General features: G+C 36.6%; 1 protein-coding gene across 1 annotated transcript in view; it reads left to right on the top strand.

Moving 5' to 3' along the window:
- Window positions 1-18,925, top strand: part of BANK1 (B cell scaffold protein with ankyrin repeats 1) — a 271,583-nt gene that overhangs the window by 80,729 nt on the left and 171,929 nt on the right. The window lies entirely within an intron of this gene.

The raw sequence follows: 18,925 nt of genomic DNA, 5'->3' as shown, positions 1-18,925 counted from the left end.
TGATTTGCTGGCTGGAGTGATGCTTTGATATATATTTAATCAAATAAAAGCAGGGTATACAGCAGTAGAGTGTGATCCTCTGTTTTAAAAAGTACATATGTTTAATAGCATATGTTTATATATATGTATATATATACATATATATAAGTTGATGGTCTGGACAGATATGCATCTGCTAACAGTTATGTTTGGGTTGTGCAATTTCGGAGATGACATTTTTTCAGTTTGCTTTATCTGTGTTTTGTACAATGACTACATATTATTTTTATCATGTAAATATATATATACATATATAAGGAAAAGCATATATAGGAGATACTATAAAAAAATCATACTTCTCAATATTAGCACAAGCTCAGTAGCATACTTTCTATATTAGTTTGTTCCTGTGTAGTTGGTTGACACATTGTTTATAATACATTTATATGCCCAGTATGTGCCAAACACTATGATGGAGATGTAATGGTGAGTAAGACAGGTATGGAGCAAAAGGATATTAGAGATCTCCTGTAGGCATACTGTAGGACTAACGAGCAGAGATTTTTTTCTGTATATTTTCTGTGCTATTTGAAGCAGTTTTGTCATCAGGCTGGCAGGCCTGAGGGAAGCGGGAAGAAAAGAACAGGAGCCTTAGGCACAGCCCACTGTGGTTCACCCAGATGTGCTAGAACCTGCATTATGTATGGTGAGGTTACATTATGGGGAAAGGTCAGTGGTAGGCTAGTTCTGAATAAGTAATGTGTGATAGTAGTGCAAACTTATTTTAATTTCCCATATACATTTTAACAGCACAATTCACTACAAAGGTTAGACATTAGGTTGGGATAGAAAAGGAACATGACATGACCTCTCACTTAAGACACTCATCATTTAACTGGAGAAACAAGATAATATATATGTAATAATAGAAAGAAACAAGGTGTTACACTTCATGAAATTCATTATACTGACAAAAGAATTTTAGAGAAAAGCTGGATTATTCTGCAGGATATGCTTCCTAAAGGAGGTGGGATTTGACCTAGGTCTTGAATTATGTGTCTCAGTGAGAAAAGAGAAAGGAAACAGGAATTCTAAGGAAGAGAAAGTGTATCCAAAGGTATGAAGATGGAATTATTACACAACTTTACAAATTCCCTTAGCATTATATTTTTTTTAGGGTTGTGGAACCAGAATTGTGGGGTTGGAGAGGAGAGGATGGCTGTGGTCTCTCATTTTATAGATAAAGAATTCAAGGTGGGATTGAAAGTGCTTCTCAGTGTCTCATTTAGGTTGTAGGATATGAATTTTAGAGTTGGAAAGGATGGAGTAGACTTGGTCCTTTATTTTTAATTTTTTTAATTTTTTTTTTTTTTTTTTTGCGGTACGCGGGCCTCTCACTGTCGTGGCCTCTCCCGTTGCGGAGCACAGGCTCCGGACGCGCAGGCTCAGCGGCCATGGCTCACGGGCCCAGCCGCTCCGCGGCATGTGGGATCTTCCCGGACCGGGGCACGAACCCATGTCCCCTGCATCGGCAGGCGGACTCTCAACCATTGCACCACCAGGGAAGCCCCCTTTATTTTTATAGAAAAGGAATTCTGGATTGGTTCAATTGGAGCACCTGATCATGTGGATCTGATTCAATAGGTATGGGGTACAGTCAAGCTTCTGCTTTTTAAAAAAACAAGCCTCAAGGTAAAGCTGATGCCGCTAGTCCTCAGACCTTTCACTGCGTATCAAGGGTTTAGAGCAGTGGTTCTCAAACTTGGTGCATATTATAATTAGCTGCAGAGCCTTCAGAATATCCCATGCCTAAGCCACACCCCCCAAATTAATGAAGAATCTGGGAGTGGGTTCCAGCTATCAGTACTTTTTAAAGTTTCCCAGATGATTCCAGTGGGCAGCCAAGTTTATCGATCCCTAATGGTTTCATACTACTCTCTCTTTACAAAGGTTAGAAAGTTAATAGCATATGAAAATTTTGAACCATTCTTAGAATGTAATGATTATTCTGTATTTAAAAAAATATTTTTATAAAAAATTGCATTTTTAAAAAGAAGCTAAAAATGGAAAGTTCAGTATAATCTAGGTAGTTCATTCAGAAGCCATATTGCTGGGTATCGCTAGATGACAGATGCTATTAAACCCATAACAAGCAAATAACATAACATTAGGTTCTAATTTGTAGTGGAAGTGCAAAATAACATAATACAAATTACATAATAAAATATGCAAGATAGACATGAATATGGCTGAACTCATGTTTCGCTTGCCTCCTTGGCCCTATAATCTTGGATCAATGTCAGCCTCAGAAAATCTGGTCTTTAAGACCTTGCACCTATATTTTCATAATGTTGAAGTTGAATTGATGGTGAGATTTGAGAAGCCTTTATACATAAAGTGGAATTAATGGTGGGTTATTGAAGAACTTCTCTAGAAACACCACGAGAGATATTCTGAGAGGTAAATTCAGCAAACAGTGAATGGGGTGTATTTCTGAATGTCTATCCCTGAAGACAGTTCTCTAATTATTTGGTGAAATGTTTCATTTATTAAACATTTATTTATTACTCTATATTTTAGCTGAAATAAATTGGAGGTTAGGGCATTGTGAGGGGAAATAATCATAAGGAACTGACAGAGCATACTTGAGTATTGACCTATCCTAAGGAGGAGACATGGAACTACCCACAGATACCTATTGTTCTTTAAAAATATGAAATTAAATGCTGTGTTAATCAAAACTATTTATCTTATTATTATTCCATCCTCTTTTCTTTTCCAAGTTGATTCTGGTAAATTCTGGATTTCGTCCCTGTCACTTCATTTATAATAAGTAAATTGCTATTCCGTGCCACTGTGTCTTGGTCATTTTCACTTCTGTCTAGCCAATAAACTTCCTCATTTACTTTTTTTTCCCTTAGTCAGGCAGAGTTGAGGGGGGTGGGAGTGTTGCAGAGATAAGATGGAAAGTGCACAGGAAATCAAATCTGCTTTAATGTTCTCTTACCCTGTAATGCTTCATTATTGAATTAAAAATACCATTTCCCATTGATAAGAATTTTCCACTGAAAAAGTTCTCCCTGGAAGTTGAATATAATAAAAGGTTTCCAAATGAACTTGATATATTAATGCAATGTATCATACATGCCTTTTGAACATAACAGAGAAATAATTCATAACAACTTTCTAGTGTGTGAATCATCAGGGCTTGTGAAATCAATATAGGAGATCATGACAGACAATGTTTCTGATATATAAGACACTAGAATAGAAGATATCAGAGTGCATCCCTTAAAATAAGAGTATCGCTGTGAGCAGCTTCCATTCTGGTTGTAGTTGTCCGTATAAACACACATGGTCTGAGCCACCAGGAAATCAGGTTGAATGACTTGACTTGGTGTAGTGGTGAGGTAGAACAGCACACCTGGACTAACACAATTGCTTTAGTCCTTCTGTAGCTCTCCCCTATCCTGAGTTTCAAGCCATATTCCAGAGTCTTATAAGTCTTAAACTGCAGCAGGTATGTGAATTTCCCTAACTTCTCTTCCGAACCCTTTCAAAGGCTGGGTAACGCTGAGGATCTCTTGTTATTGATAGGAAAATAAAGTAGTATAGCTTGTTTTTAAAAGTGGCTGGAGTTGCAGGTTAAATCTCCGGAAGTAGCAGTCTGGGGAAAAGGAAACTAGGTTACTTTGAGGCAGATCATGTACCGTCATCCAGAAAGGAGAATGGCTTAATAAAGCCCATGCCAGTTTCTAGAAAAGCATGTCAAAATGTTTAACCATTTACAAAAAGTAGTAATATCTTAATCTGAAACAGGACAGCATATGATCACCAGCGACATGTGGAAATGTTAATTCAGTATATTATCTCCTAAAATGTCTGTGAAATGAGCATGTAACTGGATATTCAGTACACATGTAGGAGTCACTGTGGCCCTAGGATTTATCTTGGACTTGTAATATCTTTAGGTTCACAGAAAATAGCTCATTTGCTATCTGAGTAGAGGAGAACTGAATGTCACTGAGTTGTTTCTTTTTATATCATCAAATGATTTAAACATGCAGAAAAATACAGAAAATAATATAAAAAACACCTGTACCTGTCATTTAGGATTGCCAAATCTTAACATTTTGTCACGTTTGCTTCACATCTTTTTTTATAAGAAGTAAAATTCTACAGATATAGTCGAATTTCTGTTTCCCTTTGTGATTCCATACACTTGAAAAGTAACCATTACTTTAATCAAACTTATTGATGACCATTCCCTTGCAGTTCTTCATTCTTTTACTACATACATTTGTTTCCTTAATTCATGTACAGTCATGTGCAATTTTGTAGATTTTGTGTAAATGATAATCATACTTTTTCTTCAATGTACTATTTTTGCCCAGTATTAATATTTTTATATTTATACATGTCTTTATGTAGATCTAGGTCATTCATTTGAAATATTCTATAGCATTGAATTGTTTGACTATACCACAGTATGTATCTGTTCTCCATTATTACCCATTATTATTAATGGGTAATAAAGTTTTCAAGTGTTTTATTGTTGCAATTAATTCTATGATGAACATTCTTGCATATGAATTCCTATGCATATATGTTATAATTCCTCAGGAGATACAATTACCAATAGAATTTCTGAGTTAAATAGGTATGTACTTATTCTGTAGTGCTAGATATTTTCAAATTTCTGTGGAAAATACTTTTACTAATTTATAAATAATTCTACCAGCAGTATTGTGCCATTGTTCCACATCTTTTCTATGTTAAGAACTGTGAGTTAAATATATTTTTTGCAATCTAACAGGTGGGAAGTGGTATCTCACTTTTTAATTGACATTGTCATTACAGATATAGTTGAGCATTTTTCTTCTGTTTATTTACATTTCATTTTTCCTCAGTGAATTTACATTTAATAGTCTTCATTTATTTATGTTGGTTATTTTTTTCTTACTGAATTTTGGGAGATTTCTCTCTCTCTCTCTTCATATATATAACATATATATATATATATATGATACATATATATCATACACATATGTATGATATATATGTATCATATATATATGTATACATGTATATATTCTGGATAGTAACATCTGTCAGTTTTATACATTGCAAATGTCTATTTAATTGATAGCTTGTCTTTTAATTTGTATGTTATATTATGAAGCCTATAATTAAATTCATCATAAAACTTGGTATCAGAGCTGATCCCCACCTCATTCTTGAAATTATTTTTGCTCTCCTTACTCCTTTAGTTGCCCTAAAGTTTAGTTGTCTTTTAGTTGTCCTATATTTAGGATCAATTTGTCAAATTCCATGAAATACTCTAATAAAATTGAAAGAACATTATAGATTAATTTAGTAAAAACTGTCATTTTTACTATACTTAACTCTCTGTCGTAAGCATGATATTTATTTGGGTGTTTTTACGTCTTTCCAAAAAAAATATTTTTTGAAATTCTTAAAAACCGTTGTTAGATTTATTTCGTTTATTTCATGGTTTTGTTAACATCAAAACTATTATTTTAAAATTATTTGTGACTACTCCTTTTCCTGATACCTATGGGATTGAGCCAGGAATCTTCTAAATGTAGCATTGTTCTACATGGAAAGAAAAGTTTTTGAAAATGAGGAATTACTAATCTTATTCCCTGAAAAGAAAATTAGGAACAGATGGAAGCAATTATCAAGGATATTTTACAAAAAAAATTTTTCAGTGTCTTCCCAAAATATGAATTTCACAATGCATGAAGTTGTATGGACCTTTCTAGTTTTCATTTTATACCACTGGAGAAGAAAATTGGGGCAATGAAGAAATCAATGCAAAAGAAAAGAAATGGTGAAGATTATTTCACATTCTGACATGAGAAGTAATAGATGATAGGAAAAAATGTAGTCCTGTAAACTCACTTCAAATTAGTAACAAACGCATCACTGTTGGGTAAATACACAAAATAAGGAACAGATTTACACATAACACATTATCAAAACTTGTAGAGCTTGAGTGAATTGGAGCTTGGGCATGTAAATTGACTGTAAAATGATGGATTCTTCCACTTCATTTTTTTTGATAACACAACCTACCAGGACAGATTTTCACATATCCTACGAAGGATATTTTTAGCATATTTTCAAGTTAGTTTTATGAATTGATGGTTTAATTTGTATCAAATAATAATAAAATTAAACAACCACTTTGAATCCTGCAAAGTGATTGTTTACTTGATTAACCAAAAAAAAAAAGCAAAAAAGCATTTTTTTCAGTATTATACTGCTATTATTCACTTTTACAGTGTTTCTTCAAGGAGTCTGTATATCTCCAGATGTGAAGTTTGAAAATGAATGCTTATAAATATGACTATGGTTTAAGGATATAAGTAAAAATTAGGAAAAAAGGAAGAAGGAGGTGGGGGGAAAGGAAGAAAAGTTTATGTCGGGGCTAGAATTTGGCCTTCTCCATACTTGAGTTATTCCCCAGACCAGGAAGCACCTCTGACCTTGAGTCTACTGGGAACATAGGGAAGACAGAACAATATGTCTTGCAGAATCAAAGAAACTTCCCTGATCTCAGGCTGCATTGTAACACTGTAGAGATAGGCCATGTGCCATCCTGAGTCCAAAAAGCATTGAGGCCAACCCTTGACCACTTTGACCAATGAGTGGTTAACCTTCTCCACCTCTCAACAACATTCATAATTCGTTTCTCATTCTGCTCATTGCCATCACTGTAACATCACATAATTGTATTGTTACAATAAGGGAACAGTTGTGTAATAATTGAGGATTCTGTAGTTATAGATGAAGAAGGTGAGTCTGCAAATGTAATATTTTCTCTCAATTAAGAAAACTTTGATCAAAAAGATTCTGTTAAGGGCTTCCCTGGTGGCGCAGTGGTTGAGAGTCCGCCTGCCGATGCAGGGGACACAGGTTCGTGCCCCAGTCCGGGAAGATCCCACATGCCGCAGAGCGGCTGGGCCCGTGAGCCATGGCCGTTGAGCCTGCACGTCCGGAGCCTGTGCTCCGCAACAGGAGAGGCCACAACAGTGAGAGGCCCACATACCGCGCAAAAAAAAAAAAAAAAAAAAATTCTGGTAAGCAAAGTGTCAGACACTCTTCTAAGCACTATAGACACAGGGGACCATTATAGAAAAATCTGTTTTTATGGAGTTTTATTTTAGTGAGGGCAGCAGAAAAACAATAACAAAATAAGCAGTTTTATTTCAAAAGGGATACTGGTAATGACAAAAATACAGTAAAGTGAGAGTATAGGGAGTTAGGAGGTGATGACAAGTCATGCAGATATTTTAAAATGGTTTGGTATCATCTAATTTACATTTTAAAAATTGTTGCTATAGAGAACACATTACAAGTGTATAAGAATGGAAGCAGAGAAACCAGATAGGAGGCCACAGTGGTCTCAGGGAGACATGATGGTGGCTGTCACCTGGTGTTGACAGTGGAGGTGTTGACACTTGCTCTTACTTGACAGATACTTGAAAGTGACGATGGTGAGACTTGCTGACATATTGTCAAAAGCCCAGGAAGGAGGTCATACGTGGTATTCACAGCCATGGCCTGGATGAGATCATTCGATAGAAAGTATAGTTCAGAGCAAAGGTCTGAGTCCTGGGCAATGCAGTACTTAGAGATCTGGAAGAAAAGTTTCCATAAAAGGAGACTGACAGCAGGAATGCCGGCTGAAGTAGGATTATGGTGTCTTGAGACAAGTGAAGAAAATGCTTCTGAGGGAAGAAAGTGATCAACCATGTCACATCCTACTTCAGAGAGTAAGAGTGGAAAATGCCACAAAATAATTTGTGATTTACAAAACTATCCATTAATACCAAAAATGCCCCCCAGTGGATCCAGGTGTTCCCCAAATCTTTGTACCAAGAATACCATGTAGATCTTTTGGTTTCTCCTTAAAGTCTGTATCAATGGGTAGTGTCTCTAAAGCAAATACTGGGAAGATAAAGAAGTATAGTTCTGATTAACTGCTCCCCAAGACCCCCCAGATTCTGTAAAATATCTAAAAGTAATTGAATATTCAGACCAATTGAGAGAATGCAAGATGTTAACAAGCGAAAAAAGAAGCACTATCCAGGAGAAACAGAGGAGAGGATTATGTCAAGTTTCTGTTAACTGCCATTTGGACTCATTTTCTTTGTAGTGAACCTAAATTTCATTTGGTGTATACCTTCCTTCATTTTAAGCATCTCCAAAGTTGAAGACGGAGTTTAGGTATATAGATATTGGGAGAAGGAATGAATAGAAGCCTACAGGACAGATTATGAACAGGGCAGTAAAAAATACAAGGACCAGGATAGCAGATGAGGAAAAACAAATGTAACCAATTAGGCTGAGAATCCAAAGTGTGTGATCACAGCAGGGTTAACAGCACACAATGAAGAACAAGCTTTCAAGCTCAAGCACTTTGCTTCATTGTCTCAGTTACTTTCACATCATTCCTATCCAGCTGAGAACCAGTTTCTGACTTGAGTCATCCTGGAAGCCAGAAAGATGAGCTTTCTCACAGAAAGTTGAGAATTGCACGTTTACAGAAGAAATTCTTGGCAATAATGGCAATCTGGGAAATAAGCATGAACTCTACCCATGATATTTGACTGACTATAAGAAATTGTATCCTCCATGATCATTATCAACAGAATCCAAATGGAGATTACTTCTGTAAGAATATGATGTGTGGTTGAAATATTGTTTCTAACAATGCTTTATTTCTCACAGTGCTGTGAGATGGTGTTTCTCTAAGAAATAATTAAGGGAAATATCTTTTAGCATTAAACTTTCTCTTCTATTTGAGTCTTTTCTGTTTACTACCCATAAGAAGATATTTTTAAAAATGTAAACCATGACAAAAGAGGGACACCCTTAGAGAAACTGAATACAATGGAGAGAAAGTCTACTCCAGACATACTTTGTATCGTTTGCAGTTTTATTTCACTCTCTATTAGGTTAATCTCAATTTTATTGGCTACCTACTCTTGCTTATTTATGCAAACCAAGCCCCATTCTTTTTTGTATTGATACTTTTGCTCTCAAACTTTAGTGGGCATCAGAGTCGCTTGGAAGGTTTGTTAAAACTCGGATTGCTAGGTCCCATTTAGAATTTCTGATACCACGGATCTGGGGTGGGCCAAAGAAGTTTACCTTTTTCACAAATTCATAGATGATGCGGATGCTATCGGTCTGTGAATCACCAGGAAACCGTTGATTGAACACAGCAGTAACGGGTGGTACAATTTCTTTTCTGTTCTTTCCTTTTCTTTTCTTTTCTTTTCTTTTCTTTTCCTTTCTTTTCTTTTCTTTGATAAGTTAAGTACCTAAATAAAATTGACATGAATAAAATTAAAGTCAAGATAGCAGATTTTTTTTTATTCGATCACTCCATGTCCCAGGACTAAAGATCATGGATACAGAATGAAGTAGTCTTAGAGTGACTGTTTATCTCAAAAATGCATTTTTTGAGTATCATTATTAAAAATAAAAATAAACCCTCATGAATTCTTAGAAGTTTAACACACTTGGCTTCAAACTAGGAACTCTTCTAGATACTGAGGGAAGATAGAGGAATGTGAGATAAATAGAATAAATAAAACCCATACACTCAGCGGGCACCCAAGAAGAGGGAAGAGAAAATAAAACCACAAAGTTAAGTGTCACTAATGTAGTGTGTTCTGTACTAATAAGAACCAACACTTGCATTTTGTGTACTCTGTGTCAAGAATAATTCTAAGCACCTTACTTACTTTATCTCATTTAATTCCTCTCAACCAACCCATGGTAGGTAATCTTTTAAACTCTGATTTACAGATGAGGCATTGAGAGTTTATATCATTTGCTCGAATGGTGGCAGGCCTGGGACTTGGATCCAGTCAGCCCAGCTGAGGTTATTAACCACTCCTCAGCCACTGCAGCCCTATACATTGTAAGGAGCTATAGCTCCAGGGGGGTCACAGGAGCCCAGAGAAAGAGGGACAGTTGGAGGAAGCTTCCCAGGAAGATGATCTTACATTTAGAGGAAAGGTTATGAATTATTTCTGCTAAATTATTTAAAATTACTACTTTAATGAATAATTTATAAAGGCAAGTTTGAAATTATCTCAGATACTCTTTATGTTATTTTTTGCAGTCCCAGAAACATGGTGATTTTTGTTTCACAGTGCGTGATTTCCTTCAAATCACCACTTTTGCCTCTGTGGGCAAATACTATCCTTTAGGAAGGAGCCCTGTCTCTTTTGTTCATGGATTTATTCCTAGCGCCTAGAAGAGTTTCTAGCATTCAATAAATATTTACCACATTAACTTGATAATGGCAACAAAGTTAGCCATAGACTAAAATCATTGAAACCCTGGTAAGCATTAGGTGTTAGACTAGTATTATTTGAGCTCCAAAAATAAAACAGCTCTTCTTTGTAGGAATATAAGGCAGCTATATATAATGTCACTTTCTTTTCTTTTCTTTTTCTTTCCTTTTCTTTCTACCTCTTATCTATGGCATCTGCCATTAACAGAATGAAACATTGGCATATGAGCCTTCTGAATATGCTGCCCTGAACTGTGTGCAGTGAGTGAGACACAGATGCTCATCTCCTGTGTTGACACAAAAAAATGTAGGTTTTTCAAGGTCAAAAGTAATAAGTTTAAATCTATAAGTTTATCGTAGGATTATCGTAGGGTTAGGGAAAAAACATAAACAGTGTCCGTTAGTAACTGATAACAGGAAATAGTCTCTGTAATATTCACTCATTTTTTAAAGAAAAATGCAAGCAAGGGTTAGCTTCAATTACACACACACACACACACACACACACACACACACACACGCACAGCAACTTGCTTTTTTTTATTGTAAATTGAATAAATTAATCCTTAAGGAACTCCCTCTTACTTTTGCAGCTGTTGTGCAATGATAATTTTCAAAACTAGAGTGTCTATCCTCTGAAACTCTTGACAGGTCCAGAACCTCCCCCCACCCCCATACTACCCAATCACTACCCTACCTGCAAGCCATCTCCCTGTGCTTCCTAAAGGGATTCCTTTGCTCTCTGGATTATGCCATTACCAAATAGTTACAGAATATCTTTTTAGTGTCACTACAGGTGTAAAGATTCACTGCATGACTCTGAGAAGAATAGGAACTCAAAAATGTAGAAGAACTTGCTTTTTTATGTCTTGTTATGGTTTACCAAAACCACCACAGTCATTTTCCTCACTGAATTAGTCAGGATTCTCCAGAGAAATGGAATGAATAGAATGGACTGAGAGAGAAAGACAGAGGTCTACTTTAAGGAACTGGCTCACGGGATTGTGAGGCTGGCAATTCTGAAATCTGCAGGGCGGACCAACAAACTGACAGGTCCAGCAGAAGTTGATGTTACATCCTTGAGTCCAAAGGCAGTCTGGAAACTGAATTCCTTCCTCTTTGGTGAACCTCAGTCTTTTCTAGGCCTTCAACTGATTGGGTGAGGCTTGCCCACATTATGGAGGGTAATTGGGTCAAATTCTACTTACTTAAATATTAATCACATCTTAAAACAATGCTTGCACAGTAACATCCAGGCTGGTGTTTGACCAAACAACTGGGCACCATAACCAAGACAGTTGACACATAAAATTAACCATCACACTCCCCATCATCCTATTGTTCAGATGTCAGCAGCTCTAAACAACTGTAATCCACCCACACCCATTTTGGGAGCCCCAACAATCAGTTTGAAAAATGCTGGTCAGTAGATTTGCAAAGCAACTGTAACCCAGTGGATAGAAAAATCTCTCAAAATAGCCTATCCTGGTTTACAGACTTGAGGATTGTTGACGGTGTGGTAACAGCTGCAGTTTGGGTCATGTACATAATATAAACTCTTGGTCAAGGAACAGTAGGTATTGCTTACAGTGTTAAGATATGTCGAATTGTAGCGCTGTTACCACTTTCCTGTTTCCTGAGAGTGAGGTTACCACGTTTTGCTCAGTGTAGTAAACTAAATAATTGCCTCCTAAAGATATATATTCACATCCTAGTTCCTAGTCTATGACTTTGTTACCTTATGTGGCAAAAGGAGCTCGGCAGCCCTATTTCAGAATACTTCCTCTTCCACAAAACAAGGGTTCTGTGGTGATTATTAATGTTTAGTGATACAGGAGCTAAGTTGATAACTAATGTGCTCTACTCGAAGATACATATGTCTAATTTGATTTAGCACTATATAATCGTATTGCCAGCAGCTACCCCATCAACACCCCCACCTGTGCTTCTCCGTGACAATGATCTGTACCCTTCTCTAATGAATACACTTTCTCTTCTACCTTGTAACTTTGTAGCCATAAACCTGAACGGTATCTTAAATCAACTCTTTCCTTCAGAGCGTATAAAGTCAATCATCTAGTCCGGTAAACTTTTCTTTGTAAATGTCTGGCATCTCTGTCCTTGTCCATTTTTACTGCCACCACTCTAATTCAGGCCATCAGTTTTTTCTCCTTCCTCCTGAAAAAGCTTTCTAGGATGTTTCCCTAACATGCTTCACCTTTCTTTCCAACCATCCTACGCTTAGGTGCTTCCCAAATCCTTCTCAGATTCCATTTATATTCTGTCCCTATATTACATATGCTGGTGTTCCCAAAGCTCTCTCTCTAGCCCCTTTATTGCCCAAAAAATTTTCCCAGATTTTTTCCTGCCTTAGTTCACTTTTATTATCAAAATTATTTAATATTTTTTAAAGAATAAATCAGGTTCTCAAGACTCCAAGAAGTCCTCAGACAATGCCAAATACTCCTTACTAATGAAATCACGCATCTTTGCCAGATAAGTTCATTTACTGCTTGGTAGTATGACATTCCTTGGCTTTCCATGTGAAACCCATACAAGGACAGTGGGTAGCTTTCTACCTGTAAGGCATGGCCTGGTGGTAGTCAGCCATCTGATCCCAGCCCAGCCCAAGTTGTTTCCACACTCTTGCTGTTCCAGGTTTCCTGGATCTTTCTAGGCTCTTTCCTGGCTTCTTTCTAGGTTCTTGGTCCCTTTGCTGTTAAGAATCAGAAGAGACAAAATTGATAATTTTCAAAAGGTATTTTTTAAATGAACACAGAGGAGCACAGTACAATCACACATGGATTTCTAGAGATTTCTTATTTTAACCAGAGGTTAGCCACAGATTGGGCTGGTTAAACGTGGATCAGCTCCACTCTTTTTATTGCTTCATCACTGTCTGGGTCTAGTAGTGGAAAGTGGACTATAAACAACCCTATTCAAATGCTGTGAGATTTAATTTTAATTAATACCAATTCCAAGAACTGCTAATTAGAAATGCACTCGCCTCTTTGCTTCCTCACATTACCTCCAGACATGGACTCCAAGCTTCCCACTCTTACATATTCTGTAATATGAGAGATAACAAATTGCACCAAAGGCCTTTAATGAACCATTATTTCCCATGTGCATTTAATTTACAGTATCAAGATTTTAGAAATACGATAATGTTGGTAGTATTTTTGGTTGCTTGAAATCCTAAATACGATTAAATGTCTACTCTTTCAACAGACGGGAAGAATGACACCTCACATGTTGTATATGTGCTTCTCCTGTCACAGGGCAATCAGATTCATAAACCCAGCAATGCTCTGTCTTACAGATCCACAGAAATATTAACATTTCATCAGACTCCAAATCCTGTGATGAAAGGAATGAAAACCATTACCTTTCTTCAACCTTCACAAATATCATCCTTACTCCTTTAGCTGGTATCTGATTCACATCAGGGAAAATTACCCTAAAACCATCTGTGGCATGGCCTCTAGCTCAGAAGAATGTCCTAAATCCTACAATTCTGACCCCAACCTTATAATTTTATAAATGAAGAAACTGAGGTGCAGGGAAATGAAAGCACTTTCATAAGCACCACGTAGCTGAGCTGGGGTTAGAATGCAGATCTCCTGACTTTTTATCTTCTCTTTTTTGTGTGCTTCATTGTTTTGTCCTATAGTGGCCACCTGGTCATCACACACTGAGTGAATAAAGATTTACTATTCCAGATAGTGATTTAAGAGAACAATGGATTACATGGTCATGCACTTCCAGTTTGCATACTCATCTTACTTTAAAATTTTTAAAGCTAACCCAGGACATATTCCCACTTTATTATTCTGGTGAGCTAGGTTAATGTTTTGGAAGCTTGGTTTGATAACTTCAATCTAATTATTGGCCATCGTTTATAGGGATTATGTGGAACTGTTGGAAATGGCTCAGCCCAAACAAACATTTCTTTACTAGGTTCTAGCTCATCTATTTATTTTTATTTGCAAAAACTAGTGAAATTGGATTTTCATTGAAAAGTTCCCCTGCCAGACACTTAATTCTGTTCCCCTGAAATTACCATTTGACAGACATTGGCTGAAACAACTGAAAACTGAAAATTTATTTTGTCTGGAAGAAAAGTCAAAAGCAAATTGGTCACCCCTTAGTGTGAGTTATGACTTCTTTATTCACACCTTGATAATAGAAACAGATATAAAGAATCTTCATTAATTAAATGAAAATTGCCATGAAATGAAGCAGATGTTATACTGTAGATTAAACACATTCTAAAAAGTTTTTTTTAATATCTTCTTAAGGAATCTATTATTTTAATCTAATAGCTAAGATTAACAAACTTTGCAAAACAAATGCTGTGAGTTTACGAAAATAACTAAATGGTCTTTAGGTCTCATAGGTCTTCTGCTTCTGATTAAGATGTACAACATCATAAGAGTCTGTTGTTCTTATTGTAATAGTAAGAAACAAGCAAGATGATCTTCAAAATCACAGTTTCTTTTTTAAATACAGCAGAAAATGAATGACAAAAGAAATCTAAATGAACTAAATTCCAGAAAGGGACAAGTCCTTCACAAAAGAGAAGAAACTCATGACTTCCATCCCATCCCAGGAGGATAAGAACTCACTGTAGATGAGGAGTAAAGAGAAACCACCTGAACATTTAGCAAACATTTAATGGCTGTACTTAGGCTACTGTGATGGATGAAAAGAGTCCCCGTTACAGAGTGGGTCTGTATCACCCACTAACTCTCTTTTGTAGGCTGTCATAAGTGCACAGAGCTAGTATACCAATGGCTGGACCCTCGAGGGCAGTAAAGTTGAGAGATATCCTTAAAATCCCTGAGGACCACTAGTGGCTGCTAAAGAGTGAGAGTCGGACAGGGTTGCTGAGACAAATCCCATCAAAGCTTTTGCCATGTGGAAAGCAGCAGCAGACAGATTCTAAATACAGAGAGGCATAAAAGTGGAAAAAACACCTCCAAGCTATTGGGATAATAAGGAGTCTGCCTTAACTGAGTGTATACAGAGGCCCCCCCAAAATCTGAGCAAGATATTCTTTTTTTTTCTTTTTAACATCTTTATTAGAGTATAATTGCTTTACAGTGGTGTGTTAGTTTCTGCTTCATAACAAAGTGAATCAGTTACACATATACATATGTTCCCATTTCTCTTCCCTCTTGCGTCTCCCTCCCACCCTCCCTATCCCACCCCTCTAGGTGGTCACAAAGCACCGAGCTGATCTCCCTGTGCTGTGCGGCTGCTTCCCACTAGCTATCTATTTTACGTTTGGTAGCGTATATATGTCCATGCCTCTCTCTCACTTCGTCCCAGCTTACCCTTCCCCCTCCCCGTGTCCTCAAGTCCATTCTCTAGTAGGTCTGTGTCTTTATTCCCGTCTTGAGCAAGATTTTCTGATGTGAAAAATTCTGGAGGCAGAACTGGAGAGAAAAAAAGAGCCATCCTGTGACCCAAAGGCTGGCAGCCAGTCTGTAGAGCAACAGAGATTTCTTGAGTCTCACCAAAGCTCAGATCCCAAGCTGTGCTGGAGAAAGTTATGATTCTGCCCTCAAAATTTGAAGCCAGTGGTTAACTAAATCGAAGTAAATCCTCAGAAAATGACCAAGTTCTGCTCACTTACAGATTAATTTGAATCAGCTTCCAAGTCTAGTTGTCTGACTGAAGAAAGGGTATGCCTTATTCTGGGGGTAAACATTATTTATTTCAGTCCTTTAGTACAACATGCAATATAAAATTCAGCATGCAATATAAAATTACAAGGAACACAAAGAAGGAATGAAAGGTGACCCGTGGTCAAGAAAAGAGACAGTCATTAGAGGCAAACACAGAAATGTTCCAGATGGTGAAATAATTCGGATAGGAACATTAAAATAACTATGATAAATATGTTACAGAATCTATTGTAAAAGTTGCACAACATGCATAAAAAGATGGAAATTTCATCAGAGCATTGGAAATTATAATAAAAAACAAAAGGAAATTCTAGAAACATAAAATATCAGAAAAATTTTAGATATTTGACGGGCCTAATTGTAGAAAAAACAGAAAAGAATCAGTTTACTTGAAGACCGTCAAATTATTCAAGCTGATAAAGAGAGGAAAAATCCAGAGTCTAAGTAAAGCCTTAAAAAAAGAGCAAGCTCAGGGCAGTGGTTGAGGGTCCGCCTGCCGATGCAGGGGACACGGGTTCGTGTCCCGGTCCGGGAAGACCCCACATGCCGCGGAGCGGCTGGGCCCGTGAGCCATGGCCGCTGAACCTGCGCATCCGGAGCCTGTGCTCTGCAACGAGAGAGGCCACAACAGTGAGAGGCCCACTTACCGCAAAAAAAAAAAAAAAAAGCTCAGCTCATCTACGTATTAATTTGGCTCAGTTTTGACTCAAGGTCTATGAGATAATACTACATGATCAAACATGTATAATTGAATTCTCAGAATAAAGATGAGAGACAATGAGGCAGAAAAATATTTGAAGAAATAATGGCTGAGAATGATCCAAAATTGAGGAATGACATTAACCCACAGATTTAATAAGCTCTGCAACCCCCTAGTAGAATATATACAAAAATATTATACCTACACATACCATAGTTAAAGGTGTGTGTAGGTATAATATTTTTGTATATATTCTACTAGGGGGTGAAAATCAGAGATAAAGAGAAAATTTTAAAAGTGCCTGTGGTAGGGGTGGGGATGAGGATGTGTGTGTTGAGGAAAGCACATGCCATACAGAAAACAATTACAAGAATTACGTCTGACTTCTCATTAGAAATAGAGGGCAGAGGACGATGGAATACAAGAGTATATACTGTATGATTCCATTTGTATGAAATACAAGATGAAATAAAATTTATCTGTGTTGATAGAAATTACACAGTAGTTGCCTCTGAAGTCAAGAATTGACTCGAATGGAGCAGGAGGGAACTTGTGGTGGTGATAGAAGTTTCCTTAGCTTGTTTTGGGTGATGGTTACATGGGTGTATACAACTGTCAAAATGCATGAAACCCATGATCAGTGTATTTTTAAATATAACTTATACTTCTATATTTTTTTCAGAAGCCAATCGAAACATCAATATCTTTTAGCAAAAACATTAGTGATCATGTATTCTAGAATGAAATTAAGCACTGAAGAATAGCAAGGGACATGTAATACTCCCCCGGGTCACAGACACATTATTTGATCAGCACTCCTTCTCTGACACTGAGTCTATGCCCATAAGAGAGTATAGCCTCCCCCAGCAAGTTTTTATTTTATAAGATAAAGAACTTCCTCATCTTATGCTGTTACAAACATGCTTGTTCCCCACACAGAGCAATCCATTCATATCTCACATTCTCATAATAATCCAATCAAGGCTAAAATATAAAAAGTATGATTTTATAAAAAGCAGGATACTGAAAAACCCAAACTATTTCTTAGCATAATCATACCTCTATTGATATGAATACCTTTATTCATATATAAATTTCATATGTATAGTAATATAATAAGATATGCACATACTGAGTGTATTTAATTTGACGTTCTGGAAAAAACAGTGCTAGAGATCACAATCTAATTAGTATTAAAATAATTAATACAGCTCCTATGAATCATTTAATTTTTTGAACTGTTAACTCTGTCATATACTAATGTAAAAAAATACCTTAAATTAGAAATTTTCTAGTTATTGGTCATGTTATATTAGCAAGCTGAGCATCTCCTACATAATGAAGATAAGCAGGCAAAATGACCTCATCCAAGAAAATGAAAGGTACTGCTGTAGTGATGACACTGGGGCAGGTGTGAAATGGATTCATCATTTTGTAAAGGACCAACTATTCCAGGGTCAGTCTCTCAGGATGGTAACTACTCTGGAATAACGAAAAGAATGAGTGATCATAAGGTTGGGGCAAAGGGGAGTTAGGACAAAGATGCTTTAAACTATTTGATGTAGAAGGAGGAGAAGGAAACTAATAATTTATTGCCTGTTATAATAATTTATAACCTGTTATGTTTCAGACACCTTTCTGGGCACTTTTTATATGTTGTCATTTAATTATCTCAGTAGTCCTACAAATTTGGATGAGAAAGCTGGACTCAGATACTGGGTGGCTTGCTGAAACTTCACATAGTGAATATATGGCAAAGCCAACTAACGCTAAGCCCATGCTTTTGTAACTGTCATATTCTGTATTGCCCAAAGGATATAAAGATACGGTAATTTAGAGGACATTTCACCTCAACAGAAGTAATAATGTCTAATGATCAGTGTTGTCTAATCAAGAAACAGGCTGCTTTAGGAAGTAAAAAACACTCTCTCATTAGAGCTATGCAAGCAGTAGCTAGAAGATCATCTTTTATAGACTCTAGGAATGAAATTCTGTTACTGGATAGGAAACTGGAAAAATGTCCTCCAAAACTCTTTCATGTCTCTAACTTCACAAAGCATTCTAGAAGATTAATGACTTTTCAGCTACAACTAAAAATGAAATAAAGAAATGGAAATTAAAGGAGCCAGCCTTCAAACATGTACTCCCTTTTAGTATGAGCAGCATAATCTTAAATCAGCAGAACTTCTTGCTTTTGTGTGCCAGAAAGCATGG

Source organism: Leucopleurus acutus (genome assembly GCF_964270905.1).
Source record: "Leucopleurus acutus genome assembly, chromosome: 4".
NCBI classification, from domain to species: Eukaryota; Metazoa; Chordata; class Mammalia; order Artiodactyla; family Delphinidae; genus Leucopleurus; species Leucopleurus acutus.
The sequence above is the reverse complement of the archived record's forward strand: the minus strand, read 5'-3'. Positions and strand labels throughout refer to the sequence as shown.